The sequence below is a fragment of the Panthera uncia genome, chromosome A2 (genome assembly GCF_023721935.1).
Source record: "Panthera uncia isolate 11264 chromosome A2, Puncia_PCG_1.0, whole genome shotgun sequence".
In the NCBI taxonomy this organism is placed as follows: domain Eukaryota; kingdom Metazoa; phylum Chordata; class Mammalia; order Carnivora; family Felidae; genus Panthera; species Panthera uncia.
In genome coordinates this window covers 53,355,147-53,380,220 of record NC_064816.1, presented here as the reverse complement: position 1 = coordinate 53,380,220, position 25,074 = coordinate 53,355,147, and the positions used below count along the sequence as shown (strand labels likewise).

The window sequence follows — 25,074 nt, the reverse complement described above, 5'->3', positions numbered from 1 at the left end:
GGGACAAATGTCCATGACCTTCACTGTCTTACGACTCATGCCTTGGTGGCTGATATGGGCCTGACTCAGTCAGGAAGGCTCAGCTGTTAGCCCTGCCTGTAACACGCAGGAAGCATGCAGGAAGATGTCTGTCTGTACCAGGAACATTGGCCACATAACAGGTTTTGAATTTGAAAGCTCTGAAGGTTAGTGATCTTAAAAATTCCCCTGTGATGCTGAAAATGTGAGATGGGCCACAAATGATTTCCAAGAGGTTTGGGGCAGGAAAGATGGGAAGTTTTCCAACTCTTCCTGGCCAGCTGAGGCTCCTGTCCTCCAGAGGTTATCAGGAGAAGAGGGGCTAACTGGCATCTACCCTTCCAAACACAGAAAGGACTTGGAACCTTCTGGGCAGATGTTCCGATGGGATTGGGTGCATAGGCATTCCATGCAGAGGTTACAGGAGGGAATTATAGGGTCAGGGGTAGGGGGCTGACATGGGCAGATTTCCTCTCTTCTTTTTCACCCTGGGCCTTGACTCCTCTTTCCTCTCAGCAGTTGAGCCCAAACAATACAGACTTCCAGAATGTGGGGAGTCCTTCAGATCCCATGGTTTAGCCACTGATACTTGTTTTGGCTGTTTTCTGTGCAGACCCCCACTCACCTTCAGACCTTTGGTTGTACTATATGGATCTCCCGGGCCTCTGGTATTGACATCTGTCTCCTTGCCCAGGAAAGGCAAGGCTGTGCCACCTGGTGTATGTCCCCTCACCTCTCTGAGTCAGTCCTAGTAGCAACCTCTGAGCTGCTAGTCTTATGGGGCAGTTAGGAAATAACAACACAAAAGTGCTCTGTAAAGGAATAGTAACAGGCTATTAGTAACAGGAGTTAATAGTAACAGGAGTGTGGGAAGAGGAAAGATTTTAGGATCAGAAGGCATGAGCTGTGGGTGAACCTCTCACTGAGCATTTATTGAGGACCCACAGTATGCCAGGCCCCAGGCAGTGCTGTGGAGACAATGACACACACAGTGGATGTGGCCCCTGAACTTGAGGGCTCACAGTCTGATCTGGACTGTTCCAGAAACTGGGGGGCAGGGGACTAAGCAGATACCTGAAAGATGAAGAAGAATTAGCAAGACAGAGAGGCAGAGAAGGGGGAAGTATGGAGAAAGTGGCAGTTCTGTGGTACACATAACCTGTCTGTCTTCTGGGTTCCTGGCAGACATCATTAACTGTGACCTGTTTCCCCTTGATCCCAGGTGGCTTTTCAGACTCCTGACCCCAGAGCTTTAGGCTGTCACTCCCACTAATTGGAGGTGAACACCCAGCGAGGTTGGAAGGCAGTCCAGGTTCACATGGGGATGGGAACCATAATTTGTGGGTGTCGACCACAGGTCTAGCACTGGCTAGGTGCTTTTTAAAAAATTAATGTATTATTATTATTCATTCATTAATATCCAGCTTTATTGAGATGATAATTGACATGTGCTCGTTGCTTTTCAAATTCTCTCATTTCAACAGCCACAGCATAAACCGGGGGGTTGACATTAGCTGCCCACCTCACAGATGAGGAAACTGAGACTCTGTGAGGTCCAGAGACCCGCCCAGAATTTCCCAGTTAGGAAGTTTAGCATCAGAATTCAAACACGACGGTTATTAATTACCGTGCCATCCCCAGTTCCCTGCGGGAGACCCCTTCCCCAATCGGCTCAGGCCTCGCTCACCACACCTAGGCCTCCTAGCCCTGCCAGGGCCCTACATTCCAACAGGCTGGTAGAGGCAGGTGTGGGCAAAGCACACCTGGAGGCTGAGAACGCCGCCTGCCAACCCTCGGGCCAAGCAGGATGGCGTGAAGGGGTGCGTGCTCCAATGTGGGGAGCCAGGCACTGGCTGGGGGCTGGCCCAGCCCCGCCCAGGGGCTAAGGGCAGAGCATGGCCAAGGTCGTCAGTTTCTTCTCTCCTCTGACGCAAATAGAAGTTCAGGGCCGAGGGTTCTTAAGGAAAAAAGTACAACTTGGGACATGGGATCATCTATGCCTGGAGATGGGGCTGGCCCCTGTCACCTGGGCCACTCTCCCCCCACCGGGGCATCTTCCACGTAATTAGAGAGTTGATGTGTCTGTCTGTCCTGATGTACTGGGCGGTCCCTAAGAACCTGGTATGACTGAGGAGGACAAAGAGGCTCATGCTTCTGCGGGGGGCTCCAGAGCCTGAGCTGGGATACCGCTCTGTCACTTAGCTGCTGTGGGGCCTTGGGCCAGTTACTTTACCTCTCTGGGCCTCTTTACAGGTATAAAAGGAAACAGTATCTACTTCATAAGGTTTTTGTGGGTATTGTGAGTGGCAATACACATAGACCATTTAGCACGTTATTGTTGCTATTATCAATTATTATTCGTCCCTGAGACTTCAAGATCCACATGGACCTGAGCAGGTACCCAGTTGATCTGTGGAGAAACAGTGCAGCCTGCCTCCTTGAGATGGTACTGGGGTGGGGGTTCATGAAGAAGGAAAGGGAAGGAGGGAGCCGGGTATGAGCCCATGTCAGCTACCGTATGAGCTTGGACAAGTCTAGTGCCCTCTCTGGACCTCCATCGCCCTCTTGTTTGTGTGCAGGACACATACGACAGCACTCTCCTTTGGCGGCTCTGTGACAAGACTTTGTTTTGGCACCTGTTGTGGGCCCAGCCCAGGACCAGGTGATCTCTGAGGCCTTGCTATCAGAGTTAGAGGGGGCTTGGGATCCCTCCCAGTCCCTTGGAAGGGTGCCTGTTTTCCCCAAGGAGGATGGCTGGTCCTTCCTGTTTTCCCCAAGGAGGATGGCTGGTCTTGTTACTGGATTTCTTCCCCTGTGCACGTCCTTCCTACCTTCCACCGGTCTGTGAGTTCCAGGAGGAACCATACTCTTTCTCTCTCAGTGCTCTGCAAAGCTCAAGCCTCAGGACCAGACCTGCTCCTCCTCCTTCCAATCTCAGCTTGGGCTTCTCCTCCTCCAGGAAACCTTCCTTGACCTGGGCTGAGTCAGCTGCCTCCCTGGGCCTCCTCAGGGTCTGTGCTTCCCCCTCTCATGAGAGGGTCAAGCGTGGGGTCCGTCTCCCTACCAGACAGCTATATTGGCAGGTGGGGGCCATGTGTCACCTGTTGCTGTGTCCCCGGGCACTTGCCTCTGGCCACAGCAGGCCTGGGGAATCCTTGATGAATGATGGATGAATGAGTGGAGGCCATCTAAGGCTCCAGCCTCAGAAGGAAGGGATCTTTCATGCCGTCTGCCTGTCGGGATGGGACTGCACTGAGAAATGGGCAGAGAATGAGGAGTCACGTGGATTTGGGTCTGAATCCTGGCTCTGCTCTGTGCCATCTGGGCAGACTCCCCCGCTCTGAGCCTCGGTTTCCTTATCTGCCAAAAGTGGCCAATTCTCACTGCCTCTCAGGCAGGCCCACATGGAAGGCTGGTCCCTGCAGTGCTTGGAGATAGCATGGATATAGTAGTGAAGGGTCTCTGCTGGGTGACATTCCGTGTGTGTCCCTGCCCAGTCATGGGCTCTCCCAGAACCCACCCTGCCTCACTGGCTTCTTGCCATTGGACCAGCCCTGCCTCGCCCACCCAGGGCAGGGCCAGGCTGCCTCGGCCTGACCTCCCGTGCCAAGAAGTGGTCTCCTTGCAGGGGGCTGTGGAGCGGGCAGGTTCTGGCGATGTGAGTGCTTGCAAGAGTCTAAGCAGAAATCCGGGCAGGCTGGACAGCCTCTGCTCATCCCCAGCTTGGCTGGGCAACCTCCATCCAGTGACCAACACCTTGAAGCCTCCATCCTGTCACCTGTTAAGTGGGGACGCTCAGCATCATCTCAAAGATTAAAAGAGCTGCAGACACAGAGGCTTGCCTGGCTCTAAGGAGAAGAGACTCACCCGGGAGAGAACTTTTCCCTTTGCTAATGTCTTCAGTCCTCTGGGGACTCAGAGCAGGGCTAGGTGTCTCGGATGCCTCTCTGGCCACTTGGTATTCTGTCCTTTTAGCAAGCCAGAGGCAGGTCTCTCTGGCTTTGAACTCTCCCGGGTCACAGAATCTAGAGAAGATTACAAGGCCACATTCTGTCTTTCGTTGTATTTGTTCTTCTGGTGCCTTCTGTTTACAACAGCCATTTCTCAGATGTGACATGGCTTTTTCTTTTTAAATGTGCTGACCTAAGCAACAGTGTCAGGTGGCAGCGAAGTGTCAGCCCAGGGGCCCTGGGGCCAGGTGGGCCTGGTTCAAACCCCAGCTCTGCGTCCTTGTTGCCGTGTGCCCTCAGGCAGTTCTTGCCCTCTCTCCTCACCCGTCTGTGTGAGGAAAGCAGTGGGACCCCACCTGGCCAGAAGGCTGTTTTGAGCGTTGCGCTTAGAGCTGGGCCCAGGGCCTAGTCAGGGTTACCTTCTGCCGAGGCAAACATTTTACAGAGGGAGCCGGTGCAGAGCAAGCCGGTTGGATAAACCTGGTGAGTTGTAGAAATCACGGCCTGGGAAACACTGGCCCGGGCCGCCCGCCCTGCCTGCTCCAGGAGGCCTGCTGCTACCTGCCTCGCTGGTAAGCCCCCTGGCAGCAGCATCGTCTTTCATCTCCAGGCTGGTAAACATGCGATCGGGTTTCCCAGGCTTTGTCCTGTTACTTGGAGCAGTTCTCAGGCTCGGCACCCTCCTCCCAACCAGCCCTCCCCATCGCCCTGACTCCAAAAGCCCCAGATTCCCTCTGCCCCTGACCCATGCCTCAGTCTCCTCATCTGTGAAATGGGCAATGATTCCTACCTCTCACCTGTGCATGGGCAGAGCACCGTTCTTGTCTCCGAGGCTGGGACGAGACACGGAGCTGCTGTTATCACACGCATCGCTGTTGTTCCCTGGCTGGCTCAAACGCCAATGGCAGGGCCCCAGACGCTTCTGCGGTGCCCTGTGCCCACCACTGCCCACTCTCACCTCTCAGCCTCCTCCTGAGCTGGGACCGTCACCCCGAACGCCCTTCCCATTCTTTCCCACTCATCTTCCCTTCCACTCTGAACATCCCACAGTGTGGGAACCGAGGGCATGACCTGCTGCTGGGCAGGTGGGCTGGGCAGAGGCTGGTCAGACCTCAGGGACCAGACACGTGGGCTTGGGAAGGGCACTCAGCTCCCCGTGCCACTGTTTCCGCATCTGCAAAGTGGGAACGGTAACAGTTGCTTCCTCGGAGGTCATCACAGTGACTTTGTGAGCTGTGTGCCTGGCACACACTCTGCCTGCCGTGGCTATGTTCACTGGTGTCATCATCTGTGTGAGTCCAAAACAGGGAGGAAAGCCTGCTTTCTGCGGGGTGGTTTTCGGCACTGTCTTTGCTCTTGGCACAAACAGAGAAATTCACCCGGTCACACGCTCTACGCACACAGCTACCTTGGCAGGGTGGCTGGCGCCTCTCACCCACCCGTTGCCACAGCCCCCGCCTGTTGCCCCGGCTTCCAGGCCCCATGTGTGACCAGCTCCTTCCCTGCCCGAAGCCTGTTGTGGTGCCTCACTGTCCTCACCTCCTCCCGGCCACTCTATTGCCGCCTCCACTGGTGCCCTGGCCGGGCCCCGTGACGTACGACACCCCAGAGAGGCCTCGTGCTTTCCCGGCTGGGCTTCCGGCCCAGAGGCCTCTTGGGCCAGCCCTGTCCTGTCACCTGCTGAAATATTACTCATAGTTCAAGGCCTCAGGCTTGCCACCTTCCTGGACAGAGCTCGGGGCCCCGGGTCAGCCAGGCCTGCGCCCAAATCAAGGCCTCCACCTCTGATCTGTTGCCTGATCCTGGCTAAGTCACCTTTCTTCCTAAAGCCTCAGTTTCTCCGAGTGGAAAATAGGATCATGCTGGAGATTCAGGATAACACAACTTATCAAGTGGTTCTGATGATCCAGGCACCCGGCCAAATATTTCACCAGCATGATTTCATTTTCTCTTTCCAACTGCACTGTGACGTGGGTTAACGACTAACATTTATGAGCAATGACTCTGTGCTAAGCTCTGTTCCAAGCATTTTATATATATTCGTGCATTTAATCTGCAAAACAATGCCAGAATCTCTCTCTGTTTTACATATGAGGAAACTAAGGAATAGGATGGTGATGTGACCAGCCCAAGGTCACATACGAACAAATGACAGAGCCAGGCAGTCTCGCTCCAGAACATATGTATTTAACCCTTTAGTGACGTGGTATCTCCATATGCCCATTTCGGATGAGGAAACGAGACCTAGAGAGGGAAAGTGACCTTGTCCAAGTCCAAACAGCAGCACTGAGTCTGAGGTTGGGTCATTCCGAAGCCCACACCCACTGCCCTATTCTGTGCCTGGCACAGGCCAGGTACATAGTAGAGCCTCTGCAGAAAGGATTGAGTGGGACTGCCACTGACTAAGGGAATATCACTCTCCTTAAGAGAGTCCTCTTTGGCACGGTCCTCTTTGGGACCCCTAGGCCTTTCTGCCTGAAAAGGAAGTGAGTTATGAACAAGGGTAATGCTCCTACTCACCTGGGGGCTCCTTGATGATAAGGGCTTTGCCTCATTTATGCATCCACTTACCCACCCATTCATCCTTCCATCCATCCACATACACCCCACTCATCCATCCACACTGACCCACCCCTCCATCCATTCACACCCCCACCCACTCATCTGTCCATTCACCCAAAACCCATCTATCCACCTATCTATACAACCAACCATCCCTCCATCCCTCCATCCATCCATCCATCCATCCATCCACCCATCCATCCACCTCTTTATCCATGCATCCATCTATCCGGTTATGTATCCACTCATCCATCCATCCAACTATCCACCCATCCATCCATCCACACATCCATCCACCTATCCACCAATCTACCCACCCATTCATCCACCCACCTATCTACCCATCCATCCATCCACACATCCATCCACCTACCCATCACTCTACTTTCCATCCATCTGCCCCTCTATCCACCTATTTGCCCACTCTTCCTCCCCTCCTCCCTCCCTTCCTTACTTCTCTCTTTCTTAATTTCCTCCCTTCCTTTAATCCTGCATCCATCCATCCGTTCACCCATCCCATCCATCTTTCCATCTATCCAGCCACTCCGCCAACATCTCTTCTGTGCTAGGCCCTGTGCTGGGCTGTGCTGAGGACTTGGTCAATTGTCCCCAGTCCCTAATGTCTAGGACTCACTCCCCAGTAAGGGAGACCAATTTATAATTTAGTGGCACATGATGTGACAAATGCTATGTAACTGAGGCAGCAGGAAGGGCTAGAATAGACCAGAAAAAGTAGAGGATTCTTGGAATCAAGGAAGGAGGTGCCTTTTGAAGGACGTCTGTATGGGTCAAGGCTCTCCAAAGAAAGAGAACCAATAGAAAGTATATATCAAAGAGATTTATTTTAAATAAATTATGATTATTTGGCAAGTCCAAAATCTGCAAAGTGGGGCAACAGGTTGGAGACCCAGGAACAGCTGATATTGCAGTTCAAGTCTGAAAACCATCTACTCAGGGGAGGTCAGTTTTATGTTCTATTCAGGACTTCACCTGATTAAATGAGGCCCACCCACATTTGGAGGACAATCTGCTTTACTCAAAGTCCACCTTTTGAAATATTAATCTCATCCCCAAACCCTCTCACAGAAATATCTACAATAATGTTTGGCCATATACTGGGGCACTGTGGTTCAGCCAGGCTGACACATAAAATTAACCACGACAGCATCTTACACAAGAAGAGGAACCGGGGCTCAGAGCATCCTAAGCAGTAGAAACAATCCTTGCAGCGGTCCAGAGGTGGAACGTGGCTGTGGGACAGTGAGCAGCCTCCTAAGGATAGAGAACGTGGGCAGGAAGAGGGGCAGCGAGAGGCGTGAGTAGGTGACTCTGTCCTACACACAGCAGGGAACATTTGCTGAAATCTACCTACTCAGATGTGGGGGAAATGTGCTGGTTCACAGCTGACATTGCCCACCTGTTCCCCTCCCCCCACCTCGGGGGCCCTGCCAGGCCCAAGCTGGAAGCAGCGGGCACGGAAGAGGGCCTGGCAGGCCAAGGCTACTCCAGCTGTTGCATCCAGCTGCTCCTGGGTGAGGGACCTTGTCCCTGCTATCAGGGAGGGGCAGGCCTGGCTGGGTTTCCTTGTGCTCCCCACCCCCTCACTCTGATTTTTCTCCCCCCCACCCCCACATCTCTGTTCACCTTCTCTGTTCTCTGTACTTTTGTCTGTATCTGCTTCTCCCACACCACCACCTCTCTCTCTATTTTGTTCTCTGTCTCTCTACCTGTGTGGTACCTGCTGTCCTTGTGGGTCTCTCTCCATCTCTCAGATCAATGAGGCACATATCAATGGCTCTTTGCCACCCAGACATTCAAACATCCCCAAAACAGAGAATATCCTGCTGGAAATATCTCAGAGACCACCTTGTCCAACAGCTGGGATCATTGAGGCCTTTGGGTCTTGCCCAACATCAGTCAGCAGGTAAAAGGGGGTAAGAAGTGCCTTCTATCTCCACTAACTCAAAAGTGAGCCATCTCAGGTCATGATCTCAGGCTTCGTGGGTTCAAGCCCTGGGTTGGGCTCTGCTCTGACAGAGTGGAGTCGCCTTGGGATTCTCCCTCTCCCTCTCTGTCTGCCTCTCCCCTGCTCTCTCTCTCTCTCTCTCTCTCTCTCAAAAACGAATAAATAAACTTGAAAAATATCTTTAAAAAAAAAAGTGGGCCATCCATGGAGTTTCCAGGGTCTGGGACCCTTCTCTTTATCTGTAACCCCTAAGACTGCTAAACACTCAAAATAGTGGCAGAACTTCAAAGTAGCAGTTAAACCCAAGGCTCACAGGAGGGGCCAGTTGCTAAGGGCAGAGGACATTGCTTGCTGAAGGAGAAGTGCCTCGGAAGTTTCAGGGCAACCGAATGTCACGGGACACCCAGGAAGAGGTGGCCGGGGAGGCAGATGCCGCATGTGTGCCTCAGTTTCTCCAACTGTCTCTCTCTGCTTCTGTGATGCCTCCGGTCTTCAGAGGCTGGGGTCTCGTTTGGGGATTTCTACAGGCCCAGGCCCCTCCCTGGCCTGCCCCCTCGGAGCACCCACATTTCCTGCTCTTCAGCCTCTCTCCTCAGACCTGCTGGTGCGAGGCCTGGGAACATGGGCGTTCTCTCTGTGTGGCCTGGGGTGACAACTGGGTGTCAAGTTCCTGGCATTCATCTCCCTGTGCCTCCCTTTTCTCATCTATTGCATGGGGACAGTAACACCTGCTTCACAGAGCTCTTGTGAAATATGAGTTAGTTCATACTTTTAAGTGCCTAGGACGGTGCCTGGCACAGAGTGGATACCGTGATCCCCTCCTCCTCTCGTTTGCTAGTGTTGTTACAGCTAACACTACAACAAGTGGCTTCAGCCTCTTGTTTCTCTTCCCAGAGATGCCAGTTCCATTGTGTCCACTCTGGAAGAAAGAGCTTAGGATATTCTGACCAGCTGATGCTGTGATCTTGTGAACAATGCCATCCAGGGGGCAGGAGGTCTAGACCCTCACCCACCACTGCTGGTCCCTGTGCCTCAGTTTCCCTACCTGGGAAATGATTCCCCCCCCCCCCACCAATCCTTCCAGCCCTGGGAAATTTTGGCAAAACTCTCGGCCCAGCTATTTAAGTGTGAAATGCCCCCTGGCAGTGGGGGAAAGGAGGAAAGGAGAAGAAGCCTGAGCTCTTGGTGGGGGGGACAGTGGACCCAGGTGCCGGAACCCTTTCGACGTGGACTCCCTGCTGGCACTGAGAGACACCAACTGGCGGGACTCCTCACCCTTGTGTTCTTGGTTGGATCATCCTCTCACTGGGCCCTCTCCAGGCCCCACCCCAAAATCTAACTCTTTGGCAGGCGTCCTCTAGGCTCAGCTCAAATTCCTTTTCTTCCATGAAGTCTTCCGGGCTCTGCACCCCAATGACTGTCATCCCACCTCCTTGTCCCTCCCTCCTTCCTCTCTCTCTGGTTCTCTTGGTGATTGCCTCTTTCTCACTCCCCTCTTTCTCTCCCTCTCTGTTCCCATACTTCCCTGGCTCCCTCTCTTCGCTGCCCCCCCGGGCACTTACCAGCCATACCAACCTCAGCACCTGGCCTCCCTGGCCCTCCCTCCCCTGGCCTTCAGCATTTGCCCTGCAGTCATGAGTGCGAGCCCTCCAGCAAAGGGGGGCCCACTCGCCTCTTCTTCCCAGCCCCTGTGCGGGCCCTGTCCCCTCCGTCATCCCATCGGATCCCACATCAGGGGTTACGCAGGGCACACGGCATGCCCGGGGGTCCCACAGCCCGACAGTGGCAGCAGCAAGATCAGCCCCAGGCTGTCGGACCCAGTTTCCAAGCTCCTGAATCAACTTGCCATATCTCCATCCAGGGTGGGACCCTTGTTCAGCCAGAATCAACTGACAGCGGGGTCTTTCCAAAAGCAGTGGGGGACATGGGAGGCAGAAAAAATGGGGGCCGAAACAGATAAACCAATAGGGGTAAGGATGGAAGGGACCGCTGGGGCCCTGGGTCCTCGGTGACACCCAGAGAAGATTTCCCAGCAGGGGCCCGCCTGAGCCCTGAGCCGTCTCTGAGGGTGACCTGAATTGGCTCTTCCTGTCGGGTTCACGTTGGTGTCAAGCCAGTGCCTCGTGCCTGAGTGAAGACGTGAGGGTGGGCAGGCTCCCCTGGCAGCAGCCGCCCCTGGCAGGATGGGCGGGGGCCTGTGCCAGGTGCCGAGGGTTGATGGTCTCTGGTGGGTAGGCAGACGGGGCGGCTGTGGAAACTCTGAGGGAAGCCGCTGCCTCTCCCCTGGGAGTGGAGTGGCAGAGAGGGGTGAGGAAGGGAGAGTGAAGGAGACAGGATGAAGGGGGTTTTCCTCTGGCCCCTGTCCTTGGGGTGACGTGCCTGCATGTCTGGGCCATGAGCTGACTGACTGTGTCCACAGCCACATCCTAGAGCCTGCCCAGCACGGGGACGGTGCCAGCAACCGGCAGCTCTGGGCTCTGGGATGCTCACTGGTGGCCCTTGCAGGCTTGCCTTGGAGGTGCTGCTCTGCTCGGAACGGGGCCGGGGAGAGGAGACACGACTCACCTCCCTGGAGCCAAGTGAGGGTCTGGGCATCTCACAAAGCCCATTCCAGAGAGCCGCAGAGAGGGCAGTGTGGCCCACGCTCACATAGCCCATTCCCCATTTGTGACTGGTCCTCACCTACCACAGCTGCGGCTGTGTCCTCTGCTCCATCCTGACTCCCAATTCTTCATCACTGTCGGGTCCTCAGCGCTCCATTTAGCACTTGGCCATGGCACATGTCCAGCACATGCTTGTTGAATGGATGAATGAATGAATGAATGAACCTGAACAAAATAGGAATCAGAGGAGCCATGAGATCATTAAATCTCAGATGTTCCTGAACAGTAGTCAAGCCTGTCTCTGAGCAGGTACAACAGTTATCCCCAAGTCACAGATGAGGAAACTGACCCCCAGAGTCGAGTCTGGCTCTCTCATTCAGCATCCCTGGCAGCAGGTGCCTCAGGGAGGACAGTCTACCCTGTGGTTTGTATGCACTTCCCATGCAGTGGACAGAGGCCACAGAAGGATTTGGGGCTGGGGTGATCTATGCCCACAGGGCCACCTTCCCAATCAATGCCATTTCAAGGCCCCTCCTCTCCCGGCCACCCCCAAGAGGTGACATAGCCCAAGGTCTAGTCCAGCTGCGTGGTCTCTTTTCCTTTTCATTCACAAAACCAAAGATAAAGGAGTATGTGAGCCACATTATTCAGTGTTCAATAGGGTTTTTTTCTGCCACTTAGAAGCCGGCTAATCCCAGATGAACTCTTTAACCTCTGGGAGCCTGCTTTCCCATCTGTAATATGGAAACCAAAATCACACCCACCTGGACCAGTGGGACTAAAATCAGGAACAAAAGACTAAGCTGGAGCCTTTCTGGGGAGTACTACACAGCAGTGAAAAATGAACGAGCGTGAGTTACACATACCGACTCAGTGAACCTCAGAAACACACTGCAGAGGGAGAAAGGCAAGGTCCAAGAGAGAGCATTCAGTGTCGAACTTATGCAAGGTACAGCTGTGTTAAAATATGATGTTTAGGAACATCACATGACCAATCTGTGCATCATCCAGGCCAGTGATAAAGGTGGACAGGTATGGTGGCAAAGGAGAGGCAGATCCGACTGGTATTTTGAAGGTATATTTTGACAGGTCCTGCTTTGGCGTTGTATCTGTATTTGGGACAACTGATGTGACCTCACTGAGCTCAGTCTCCTCATCTGTGAAATGGGGAGCATCTGTGCATGAAGTGCTGCGAGGGGCAATAAAGCCCAGCACAATGCCTGGCTCCCTCAGGCACTCTTTCAGAGATGAATGGCCTTAACCACTAACATGGTGGGGGGGGGGTGTGGAAAAGGGGAAGAGCTGAATGGGGGCTCTGGGACTCAGGGCCCCTAAGCCAGGGCAGCCCCCGACTGGCCCACTAGCAGTTCAGGGCCTCTGCATCTCCCCCCATGGCAGGAGATCGGGCCCGGAGACACTTTGCTTCACAGCAATCCCTGCAAATCCCTCCCCACGCGATTCATGGGCCCCACTAATCGGTCATATGGTTGACCCCGAGCACAGAGGCTGAGCCACACAACTCAGTACTACCCTCCTCCCACTGTTGTGAAGGCCTAGGCTGGCATGGAGGCCTCCTCCCAGTGGGAAAGAGAAGGCAGCTCCTGCAGCCCAGAGCATTCCAGAGAGCCGGGCCGAGGGCTAGTGCACCGGTATCTGTCTGGGCTCCCGACGCCCACTTACAAAGCCTGGGATTAGGCTTGGCTCTGGACCGCGGCCAGTCCTTCCAGCTGTGAGCCTCTCATCTGTCAAATGGGGATGTGATGGTGCACACTGCAATCAGATGATGCACGTACATCGCATGGCTGAAATGGAGGTAGCTTTATTGTTAGTATCAATCTCAAGGTCACCTTCAGGCTCTGTTCCTGACACAGGATTTTAGTTTTAAGCACCAGAAGGTCTGTTTCATCCACTGCTGAATTCCAGTGGCCAGCACAGGCCATGACGCACAATAGAGAATGTGATTAATTGCTTTGTTGTCAAGTAGAAGTTGAAGGGTATCTCAGGAGGTCCCTGTCATGCGCCTGAGCCCCATGTCTGACTTGACCCCTCAGTGACACTATCCCCCACCTTCATGTTCTCCTGGACGTCAAAACCAGCTCAAATGCCACCTCCTCCTGGGGCTTCCCTGATTGCTTCCAGGCCAAGGAGGTTTCTCTCTCCTTCTAGGTGTTGTTGCTGTTCACTCCAGTGCACCCGGCACATCCAGCCATGTATTCGAGGCTCTGGGTGGAGTGCGATGCCCTTGCTAAGGAGGCTCCATTAGGGCTCAGTGGCTTTGTTCATCCCTGTGTGGCCCACAGGGCTTTGCTCTCCTAACGAATCCACTGAATGCATGGAGTTCTTTCTGCTTAACAGAGGCTGGGCCTGTTGCGTTCACGCCTGCACGTCCAAAGCCAGGCATAGAGCCTGGCACGCAGGATCACTAGAGCTCGGGCAAGTAGACCGGAAGGTTGGTGGTGTTCTTCCCTGCTCAATGCCCACGCGCCTCCCAATGGGGTCCAGTCATTCTTTCCTCCTGGTAGGCACACCCTTACGCGGTCCCCCCCTCACACCAAACAGGGCCGACCTGCGTAACCGATAGGATATTGCAGAAAGGATGGTGTGTGACTTCCGAGGTTAAGTCACAGGGTATTGCATATTGCAGCTTCCGCCCTCCTCTAGGACCACTTCCTCTGGGGGAAGCCAGCCACCACGGGGGCAGAAGCCTGTGCACAGGAACCGAGGCCTCCCACCAACAGCCCTGTGAGGGGACCACCTTGAGATCAGAGCCTCCAGCCCCCATCAGGCCTTCTCATGACAGCCTCCCAGCCTGACCCCTTGAGAGTGACCTCATGAGAGACCACTGGTGCCTCCACAAGCCAGAGGCAGCCAGCTAAGCCACCCCAGAATTCCTGACCCACAGAAAACATGAGATACAACCAATACCGATTGTTCTTTGGGGCGATTTGTTACACAGTGATGGATCACGAATGCAGGCAACCTAGGCTCCCACCATATTCCTTGGCGCAAGCAGAATTTCAGATGGGAGCTGCCCCAGGTGGCTGGGGACAGCCTGTCAGGTGCAGGGGCTGGTCCTCATGCCTGGGCCCCAGCCTCAGGGAGGAAAAGAGAGCTCTTTGACCTAGGCTCCAAGCTGGGAAGCTTCTGTCCTCGGGAGGCAGACCTGACTGTTCTCAACATGGTCACTCTAGGGCTTTGTGAATGGTGCTCCCTGAAGGCAGAAGGGCATCCTTGGTGATTCATGATGCTCAGGGAGGAGGGTGGAGCATGTTATTAATCAGAAGCTGCTGCAAGGGCTGCTGGGAAACCAGGTCAGACTCTTGTTCTGTTTTTTTGTTTTTTGTTTTTGTTTTTATTGCAGCATCAAACCCCTCCCAAATTCAGGCAGACCCAGGTATGATGGGGACATTCTCTCTGCAAGGTCCTAGGCTGGGTACACAGAAGTGAATGAGCCATGGTCTCTGCCTTCTCGAAGCTCAATGCAGGCAACTAAACTTGACCAAGCCCCTCCACATGTAGGTGCTGAGGCTAGCAGGACTCTACTCAGAATCCTCTTCTTACCACCTCCACTGCTGCCACCATCGTCACTCACCTGGACTGCTGGGGTAGCCTCCCCACTGGCCTCCCTGATTCTGCCTGTGACCCCCTACAGTCTATTCTCTAAACGGAACTCAAAGTGCTCTCGACAAGAGGTGAATCAGATCCTGTCACTCCCCTGCTCAAAACTCTCCACTGACCCTGATGTAAAAACTAAACTTACCTTAAGAGTGGAAAGATCTGAGGTCACCCCCTGACCAATCAGAAATCACTAACAGAAAGACCACCTGACACTTTGGGCCTTTTTGTAGGATGTGTTACGAGGAGCACAGCCTTACCTGTGAAATCTTGACCTGGCTTCTCCAAGGCATTTCAGTTCATGTAAAATCAGGGGACAGAAGGACAAATTAAGCCACACCACGGGGAAATCAACAGACACCACAACCGTCCCAGACTCTTCACGCGAGTCAATGCCTTATTCATCATCGCCAACGCACTCCAAATAGCCCTCAATGGGACAACAGGAAAGTGTGGTTCGTTCACAGCAACGCGATGACTCTCTCAGATGTCATGCTAAGTAAAAGAAACCTTACCCGAGAGAAGGTGCTATATGGGTCCATCTGCAGGAAGTTCTAAGACAGCCTAAACCAATCTGGAGTGATAACTATTAGAATTGTTCTTGCCTCAGGTGGGGGGTAGGGATTCCCTGGAAAGAGCTCAAGGGAAACTCTGGGGAGGATGGAAATATTCTATATCTTGATCCGGGTGGTGATTATTTTTATGTGTAAATTCCATCAAGCTGCAGACTTAAGACTCGTTCGCTGTATGGGTGACATACCTCAATTTAATAAAGTAATCAAATGAATAAAATTATAAAAGGTCAGCGTCAGGGGAAACAGGTGGGAGACTGTTCTAGTTTAAAAGAACTCGACATAGCCATCAAGTATAACACATAAGCCTTCATTAGATCCTGGTTCTAGAAAAGGAAGGAAGGAAGACCCAGCTATGTAAAACATTTACAGGACAGGGGCGCCTGGGTGGCCCAGTTAGTTAAGTGTCTGACTTCGGCTCAGGTCAGGATCTCACAGTTTGTGACTTCGAGCCCGCATCGGGCTCTGTGCTGACAGCTCAGAGCCTGGAGCCTGCTTCGGATTCTGTGTCTCCCTCTCTCTGCCCCTCCCCCACTCGCTCTCTGTGTTTCTCTCTCTCTCAAAAATAAATAAACACTTCAAAAGTTAAAAAAAAAATTTGCTGCACAATTTGAATATAAATTGAGTATCAGAGAACTGTTTTCATTTTCTCTGGTTATCACGGTAATGTGCCTAGATAGAGGGACATCCTTGCTTTTAGGAGTTAAGAGTTGTGAAGTCTTCAACTTACCATCAAACGCTAAGCCAAACAAAAACAAAAACAAAAAAACACACATACATATCCTAAAATAAAGCAAAACTGCTGAAATATTCACAGTGGTTGAACCCAATGGAAATATCAGTGCTCATTCTATATTCTTTCAATTGTTCTATGTTTTAGGACATTTTTCTAATAAAAAGTTGGGGGTACAATGAATAGAATCTAAAATTCTGTGAGGTTCTATGTCATCCAACCTTGATCTCATCTTCTGCACACTCCCCCTCTCCCCATGTGCGCGTACGTGCACACAATGCTTCCTCCCTGGTACGGGAGCACACCAAGCTTCCTTCCTGCCTGGGGCCTGGCATTGGCTATTCCCTCTGCCTGGAACAGCTTCTCCCTAGATTGCCACATGGCTGGTTCTTGTCACACAGGTCTCAGCCCTGATCCCAGGGGCCTCAGTAGCTCAGTGCTGACCCAGGGAACCACAGCACTTTCTGACTTTCCACAAAGCCGTCCCTCAGCATGTCAGTGACACCTTCCCTTGTGGACACTGAGGTGGACGGGATATCAGGCACCCCGGGCAATGAGGTGTCCCTTTCTTTTCTCCAGGAGGAAAATCCTTCTCTTAAAGCCCCTAGCTGACTTTCTCTTATGTCTCATTGGCCAGAACATGGCCAATGCTCCCGACCTGTCACCGGCTATGGGAATGGGGTGGCTGGGACTGTGCATTCCACTCAAGGTGGACCACACCAGGGGACATGTTACTCCCTCCCCCGAAGTCAGAGTTCTCTTGGCCAAGACGAAAGGGGATGCCTACTGGGGAGACAATATCAGGGGAAATCCTTGCACGTTTCTGGAACTTGGAGATAATATGGCTCCTTATCTCTCTGTGCCTTCTTGTAAGACTTCCCACCGGCTTGGGGAGCAAGCAGCTGGTGGTCTCAAATCTCATTTCACAGTTGGGCAAATGGAGGATCCGGGAGGCAGGACTTACCTAGCCCTGGCTGGACCAACCCCAAATCCTCTGTAAGTGGAAAGGCTGCAAGGACTTTCTGGGTAAAACATCACGGAGGTGCAGGAGGGGAGAGATTCCATCATACCGGGAAACACAGCCAGGCTTCAAGGACAGCGTAGCACTCAGTGGTGCCTGGAGAGTGCAGAGGATTTCAAGAGAGGCTGGACAAAGTGTCAGGAGGAGGGAGGTGAGTGAGCAAGGGCAAGGAGGGGCAGAGTACACGGTATATTTGGGCAGCGAGAATGGAGGGGAGAGACGGAAAAGGAGGCTAGGGCCAGATTTACCCACCTGGAGTGTCAAAGGAGGGCCTGTAATTTGTTCTGCTGGCAACCAGGAGCCACTGAAGGTTCTGGGGGGCAGGAGCATCGCAGAATGAGCCAAGAGAGAACTGGAGGGGCGAGATGGGGACCAGAAGACCATGGAGCAGGCTGGTGCCGAGCTGTGGACCTGGAGGGAAGACTTGGAGGGAGCTCACGGGTCTGGGGGCTCACAGGGCTATTTCTTTGGGGAGAAAACCTCTACTTCCTGGGTGACTGGGCCTTCCCTGTGAGACAGCAACGGCAATGCCACCTCACGAGACTCTTGTGAGGAAGAAATTTCTTAGCACAGCACCTGTTCCTAAGGGGTCTTCCCCTTCCCTCCTGCCTTTCGGGGCACAGCCATTTACTGCCTGTGTCAGAGCAGTTCCTACGTAGTGGCCTTGTGCTGAGGACCGCACTGAATTCCCGCAGCCACTTGGGAGGACGGCATTTGTGAAAGGCCTTGTCCACGGCAAACAGCTAAGGGAGGGTCTGGAGATCGGGGGCCTGTGAACGAGGTGCCATGTGGGGGCCTCCCGGCCCAAAGTCCCACGAGTCGGGCCAGCCCGGCTCAAGGGCTCCCGGGACCTGCAGTGGTCCATCTCAGATGACTCCATCTCGTGTCCAGCCTGATCCCGAGCTGCCTCCTGCCTCCCCCATCCCTGCCTCTGCCCTGGCACAGCTTCATCCCCCAGACCCCCACCTCCCTCTGACCCCTTCATCTCCCAGACCCCCACTGCAGGCTAGGCAGCAGGAGGCTGAGCCTCCTGGAGGCCAAGAAAACGGGCGGAAGGATGCCAGGTGCCCACAGCCAATCCCCGGGGCACAGCCCAGATGCTGGCTTGGTTTCGATCTCAAGGAAACCTCACACTCAGAAGGGGCCCTGAGAGTCCTCCTGAGGGGACCCCAGAAGGTCTGTGGTAGCAGACGCTTTCCTTTAACTGCTGGCTGACACGATTCTGTGCATCATGCAAGTGGGCACAGGGCGGCAGCCAGGAGGCTGTGGGCAACTGGCAACAACAGCCTCGGGCACACCAGTTTCCAGAAGCCTCCCAGCTGACGTCTTCTGGAATGTTCTGGGTGGGAGAGGGAGGACTCACGGGCTTCTCGAGTTCGTTCAGATGGGGAGGGTTCAGGGGCCTTGATCCTGAGTCTCTGCTGGCTGACATTCCCCCATTAGGACACTGGGTTTCCACCAACTTTTATCTCTTGTTGCTTCTGAAACTGAGGGCTCCTGCCGCCTCGTGATCCTCCCGTGGCGGCCGGGGAAGTGCTGTGGGTGCAGGGGTGCAGGGGTGCAGAAAGGGCTGGCCCCCAGCCTCAAGGAGCTCGGGAGTAATTGCACAGAACCCACTGTGGCAAGGCAGTTTGATGGGCTCTGTTACCTGCCTCGGGAGGAGCCATCAGCTGGGCCTGGGGAACAGGAGGGTGGACCCACAGAAGGACTTGTTACACAAAGACACACAGTGGGAAAATCCAAAGAGAAGAGAAGCCTTGCCTGCGGCCCGTCTGAAGAACTTAGGGGAGGCAGCTGGGAGACCAGCTGGAAGGCAAGCGTTAGGGCCCCCTGAGGGCAGGGCTGAGGGGTTCAATCACTTGGGAGACAATAGGGAGCCACCAAAGATTCTGTAGTAAGAGTGACGTGTGCGTTGGCTTTTCCCCAGGGATCCAAGTGGTGGCAGAGCCTGTGAGGAGGGTTCTGTCAGGGGTGGGGCGGAGGGTCAGAGCCCCAGTCAGGGACTTGGTTCCCCATTAGGTAAGAGTCTCCTGGGGGGAATCTCCAGGGGGCAGGGACTGGCTCAGGGTTGACCAGGTCGGACATTTAAGCCCCAGTAAGGAGCAGGAAGAGACCACAAGAGAGGAGCTTCTGGGTAGCTCAAGAGAGCAGGACTCAGCCCTTTACTGCACAGATGAGGTCACTAAGTCCAAAGAGGGCCAGGCTCCCACACGAGTCTGGTGGTTCTGGGCCCCAAGCCCAGGCTGCAGATCCTGACCCTGACCCCTGACTCTGTCTACTGGAACAGGCACCCCCTTCCCTGCTTGCTCTGGAGTCAGGCCGCCATGATTAGGATTCCAGTTCTGCTCCTGCCCGCCAGGGTCTGTCACAGAGGGGAGATGGCTCCATTTCCCTGTGGGCAAAGTGGGGATGACAAGGGCACATGTCTGGCCGGGCTGCCATGAGGAGTAAATAAATTGACAGGGCTCAAGCTGAGAGTAGGGACTGGCACACAGCAAGTGTGAAGAAGCATCCTTGCCCCCATTATCCCCTCCCTGTCCCCTCCCTCCCCTCTCTTCCTTCCTGCCCTCACTCCCACACGCCACCCTTTCCCCTATTTTGTTTTTCCCTTCCATAAAACACAGGCATTCACCTGGTCAGGTGTGTTTTATGAAAACAAAGATCAAACTCACAGCTCCCCGGGAGACTTGCCGGCCAAGGGGGGCCCCTCATACCCCCACCGCTGTCCCTGGAGCTCCCCCTCCATGGGATAGTGCTGGGGGCAGCTCTCACAGCTCTGCGGTACAGGTGACGATGCGGAAGCCCAGAGAGGTGAGGCTGCTAGCCCAAGGTCACACAGCTTGCAATTATGACGGCTGGGGGTGTCCTACTCCAGAGCCTCTGTGCTGGGCCCCAGCGATGGGTCGGGGGCAGGGTGGGGGAGGGCTGGCCCTCGGGGGCATTCTATCCAAGGGGATTTCACTCGCGCACTTGTTCATTTATTCATTCACCCACCCTCTCTGTGTATCCTCGTGGATCTCACGTTTCTCGAACTCAGACTGTTGTGTTTATTTCCGTATCCCCCAGTCCCAGGAGCCCAGGAGGAGCCCCTAGACGGAAGTGGAAGAAATGCGTACGTGAGAGACTATTTGCGAACGCGACACATCTACATTCCATGCCTTCTATCCATCTGGCTTTCTCCTTGAGCCACCATGTTCCGACTTCTTTCCCTTGTGCTCCGTGGAACCCCATCTTGCCAGCACCACAGAGCTCATCTTCGTGTGGACACATCCGACTGCCTCTGGTCAGTCCTCTTTCACTGAGCTTCCCTTCACCCCGTTACGCCCTCCTCCGTCATGACTCCCATGACATACCCTCTTCTGGTTCCCTTCAACTTCCTGCCCTTCCTCTTCAGGCCCCTTTACAAGCTCCTCTTCTGAAGCCCACTCCTTCAAGGTTGGGGTTCTCTTCTCTCTTAACATGCTCCTCCTCTGGGTGTTCTCACGAATTCCCTGGGGTTGAAAACGCTCATAAGGAGGGCTCTCATGAAGGGCACCTAACCCCAAACCACCAACAGGAGCCCCTCTATGACTAGGGCGTGGAGAAGGGAACCCATCTCAGGTGAGAGGAAATTAGTAGAAAAAGCACCAAACCCACAAGAGACTTCACCTTCTTTCTTCTACCTTTGACCACTAAGGAGAATTTCGCCAGAGGAGCAAGAGAACATTGGCATTGCGTGGGCATCCTCTCTGTGGTAGGCACTACCCACCTTGTTTACTCCTCAGCAGCCCAGAGAGGACTGGACTGGAAGGTGACGTCGGCATCAGCAGTTTAACAAGTACCCCCGAAACTAAGGGTCCTAAAACGACGATGATGTGTTTTGGCTCACGGTTCTGTGGGTTGGTGATTCGGACTTAGCTCACCGAGTGGTTCTTCTGCTGGCCTGGCTGGCCTGCCTCACGGTGCCCCATCCGCCAGAAGGCCACCCTGACTTTACACGTGGCAGCTGTGCAGAAGCTGAGCAGAGAGCAGCAGCAGAAACTGCAAGGTCTCTCGAGGCCCAGGCTTCAAACTGGCACAGTGTCACTTCCAGCATATTTGATTAACCCGAGCAGGTCGCAGGGCCAGCCTTGATTCAAGGGCAGCAGGAACAGACCCCACCTCTCAGTGGGGAGGGCTGTAAGCGTCATGGTCATTTCCCAATGACAGTCTTTTCTTAAAAAAACGTTCACTTATTTATTTTGAGTGAGAGAGAGCGTGCACACATGTGTGAGTGGCAGGAGGAGCAGAGAAGGAGAGAGACAGAGAGACAGAAAGAATCCCAAGCAGGCTCCTCGCTAATAGCATGGAGCCAGACTCCAGGCTCAATCTCACGAACCAGGGGATCTTGACCTGAGCCGAAACCAAGAGTCAGACACTCAACTGACTGAGCCACCCAGGCGTCCCAAACAGTCTTCATTTTATAAAGAAGGCTGGTGGGGACAAAGGGGCTGTCTACACTGCAGGTCCAGTGCCCCTCCCACAAATCCAGACCCGCATGCCTTCAACCTCGGAAAGGCAGGCCTCACCAAAGAGGCTGCTCTGAGGGGTCCCAGGCAGGCCGGTGACAAGTAGGGGCTTGACTCAAGAGGAGGATTAAGGACACTAAATCCATCCCTCGGGCTTGAAGCCTGGCCAAACAGCAGGGCACTGTTCCAAGTACAGGCTTCTGAGGGACGAGCACAGGGCCTCCCCACCAGGCTGCCTGGCTCTAGCTTTGCCAGCCTGTCCCGCGGGGACGCCAAGCATCGTGGGCTGGGCCTGGGGATCTGAGGGCTGACCACGGTCCTCGCCCACACTGTCAGGACCCAAACTCAAAGCCCTCAGTAATGTTTCCCCTGTGGACGTCCTTAGATCTGGGGCTCCTGAGACTGCCTGCGTATAGCCCCATCCTTCTCGAGTGCTGGGTGGGTTGAGAGGCCTTGAGCGCATTACCCCTCTCCCTGTGAGTCTCGGTTTCCTCCTCTGTAACGTGGGATTGAAGGTTATGCGTTCCTCACAGGGACCAGGTGATGAGGATTTGGGAGGACAAGACCGTCAAGGACTTCTCTCTGGGCCAGACAGAGGTGACGCTGTCACCAATTATAGTCTAGGGTCCAAAGTCTTCTCTGCAAACCCTTGAGTCCAAATGTGATCGGGATTGCAAGAACGACGCAGCGCCTATACCGTATGTTACATATCACCCGACAGGGTCTGGAGCAGCCCCTCCAGGCAGCCCAACTGATATGTCTACAGTGAAGCTATGACTAGTGCTATAGGGGCTAAATAGAGTTTCTAGATAGCTTTGTAGAATCTCTAGTTTTGTCCCCAGGTTTGTTTTTAGATTTTTGTCTTTCAAAAAATTGCTGGCTATGGGAATTACGATTATGCGGGTCATTATAATTATTAGTCATGATTCTCAACGGTGGCTGCATATTAGAATGAGCTGGGGAGGGGCGCCTGGGTGGCTCGGTCGCTTGAGCATCCGACTTTGGCTCGGGTCATGATCTCACCGCTTGTGAGTTTGAGCCCCGCGTCAGGTTCTGTGCTGACAGGTCAGAGCCTGGAGCCTGCTTCCGATTCTGTGTCTCCCCCTCTCTCTCTGCCCCTCCCCTTCTTTCTCTCCCTCTCCCTCTCTCTTTAAAAAAATGAATAAACATAAAAAATTTTAAAAAGAATGAACTGGGGAACTGCTTAAGATGCAGGTTCTTGGTCTCATGCCAGACCAAAGGAATCAGAAGTTCAGGAGGGGAGCCCTGGGGAATGGCTTTTTTTTTTTTTTAAGTAATCTCTACACCCAACATGGGGCTCAAACTCACAACCTGGAGATCAAGAGTCACATGCTTCAGGTGGCTCAGTCAGTTAAGCGTCCGACTTTGGCTCAGGTCATGATCTCACGGGTCTGAGTTCAAGCCCCGCATGGAGCTCTGCACTAACCCTGCAGAACCCACTTGGAATTCTCTCTCTCCCTGCCCCTCTCCCATGGTGCGCATACATGTGTTCTCTCTCTCTCTCTCTCTCTCCTTCCCTCTCTCAAAAGTAAACAACTAAACTTTAAAAAAAAATTAAAAAATAAAAAACAAGAGTAGCCTGCTTCACTGACTGAGCTAGCCAGGCTCCCCCGGAATGGGTATTTGCAAAAAGCTGCCAAGGCGAGTGTGTTGATGCACAACAGGGATGAGCCATATCCTAGAGATTATAAAACTGTGTTGGTTGTGGGGTGGGGGTGCGGGGGTGCTTCACTAGTCAGGGGAGGTCAGGGAAGACTTCCCTGAAAGCGGGACCAAGCTTGAGTACAGCAGGCAGGTGAAGGGGTGGAAGAACCTCCCCAGCAGCGGGAACAGCAGAGGGAACAGCGTGCACAAACTCCCCATGGCAGGAAGACCCTCAGCAGCAAATTAACAAATTATGGGAACTGAAAGGTCCCTCGGGTGGCTGGAGCCTGTGAGGGAAGGGCCCCAAGGCTGAGCTGCCTCCTCCACTTCCTCTCTGGTGGGGTTCAGAGGGGAGCCTGGAGACCGGGGTCTTTCCTGAGGGCAAAATCTGTGCAGATAGACACTCTGTTCCCAGAGAAAAGAGAGCAGTGAGCAGCGGCTGTTCCTCCCTTCCCGGTCCAGGGAAGAGAATGAGTTAAAATCAGAGTGGGTGCAAGGAGTCGCTCGGACTCACCAGCCCAGTGGTTTTAAAGTGTTTTAGTGCTCGCTTCAGCTAAAGGTAGATGACACAGAGACGATTAGCATGGCCCCTGCACAAAGTGACACGCAAATCCATGAAGAGTTCCCTATTTTAAAAATATATGAATTAATAAAGGGTTCTTATCTTGCAAGTTATTTTGGTGCCTTTTTGTCAAACGAGATTTCTCCACTGTCCCAATAACAGTTGGAGCAAAGTGGTGCTAATACTGGGGGGTCTGGAGTCCTGCTCTCTCTGACCTCCCCCAGGTCTCCCCAGGTTCCTCGGGGACTCTGTGGGACCCAGCTGGAAAACTCCAGGGAACCGAGGTTCAGAGAAAGGGACAACAGGATTGCCCAAGGAGTTCCCATCGTGAGGGCAAGGCTGGGGCCAGATTCTGGCCCCCTGACTCCCTTTCCCGTGCTCTTCGGGCCGGGGCAGAGTTCCCCAAACCTTTGTCCATTAGGTCCCTCTGTACAAGTATTTCCTTACAACAACTCACCTGTTGGGTATGGGTTGAACTGTGTCCCCCCACAAAAAGATATGTTGAAGTCCTAACTCCCAGGACCTGTGGATGTGACTTTGGAAATAGGGTCTGTGCAGATGTAATCAATGTAAGATGAGGTCATTAGGGTGGCCCTAATCCAACATGACTGGTGTCCTTATAAGAAGAGGGGATTTAGGTTCTTGGTGGCTGGTTCCTGAGGATGTGGGGTCCTGCAGAGTGAAGAGTTAAATCCCAAGGTCATTGCAAAACATCTGAAGTTCATTGCCAGGACCATGATGGCACAGGAAGGGGATGTTCAAGGTGCCTCCAGGACCCTAAACAGAATCCTCACCATGGATGGGATCATTGAGGACATTAAGGGGCAGCAGTACTATGAAAAGCCTTGTGCTGACAGCAGGGAAGCTATGAAACCTGCCTGCAGATCTGTAACACGGAATGACTCGAAAGACCAACTTGATGAGACAATTGGGCAGATCGGTGGCAGGGCTGCTGAGGCCTGTGGATAGTAGGCCCAGTATGAAAATCCCTATCCAGCTGTCTCCTTTCTTTCTCCAACCCCATTCTCTCTTGCCTTTCTTATGATAAACTCAATCCTGTACATGCAAGAAAGTCTTCATATATCAAAGCAATCCTATAGTTAGCAGTGGACCCTCGCTTTTATTACGTGAAAGAGAAATTGAGTCAAAAAGTAGTCTAGGAGGAGTACCTGGGTGGCTCTGTCAGTCAAGTGTCCAACTTCTGTTCAGGCTGTGATCTTGCGGTTTGTGAGTTCGAGCCCCACATCAAGCCTCGCATCCGGCTCCGTGCTGAGCATGGACTCTGCTCAGGATTCTCTCTCTCTCTCTCTCTCTCTCTCT

At 53.6% G+C, this 25,074-nt stretch overlaps 1 non-coding gene across 1 annotated transcript; it reads left to right on the top strand.

The window, feature by feature from the left end:
* Positions 1-23,723: 23,723 nt before the first annotated feature.
* LOC125931126 (U6 spliceosomal RNA) lies at positions 23,724-23,826 on the top strand. The gene has a single exon (XR_007460382.1). It is a non-coding gene; the product is annotated as a U6 spliceosomal RNA (small nuclear RNA).
* Positions 23,827-25,074: the final 1,248 nt, after the last annotated feature.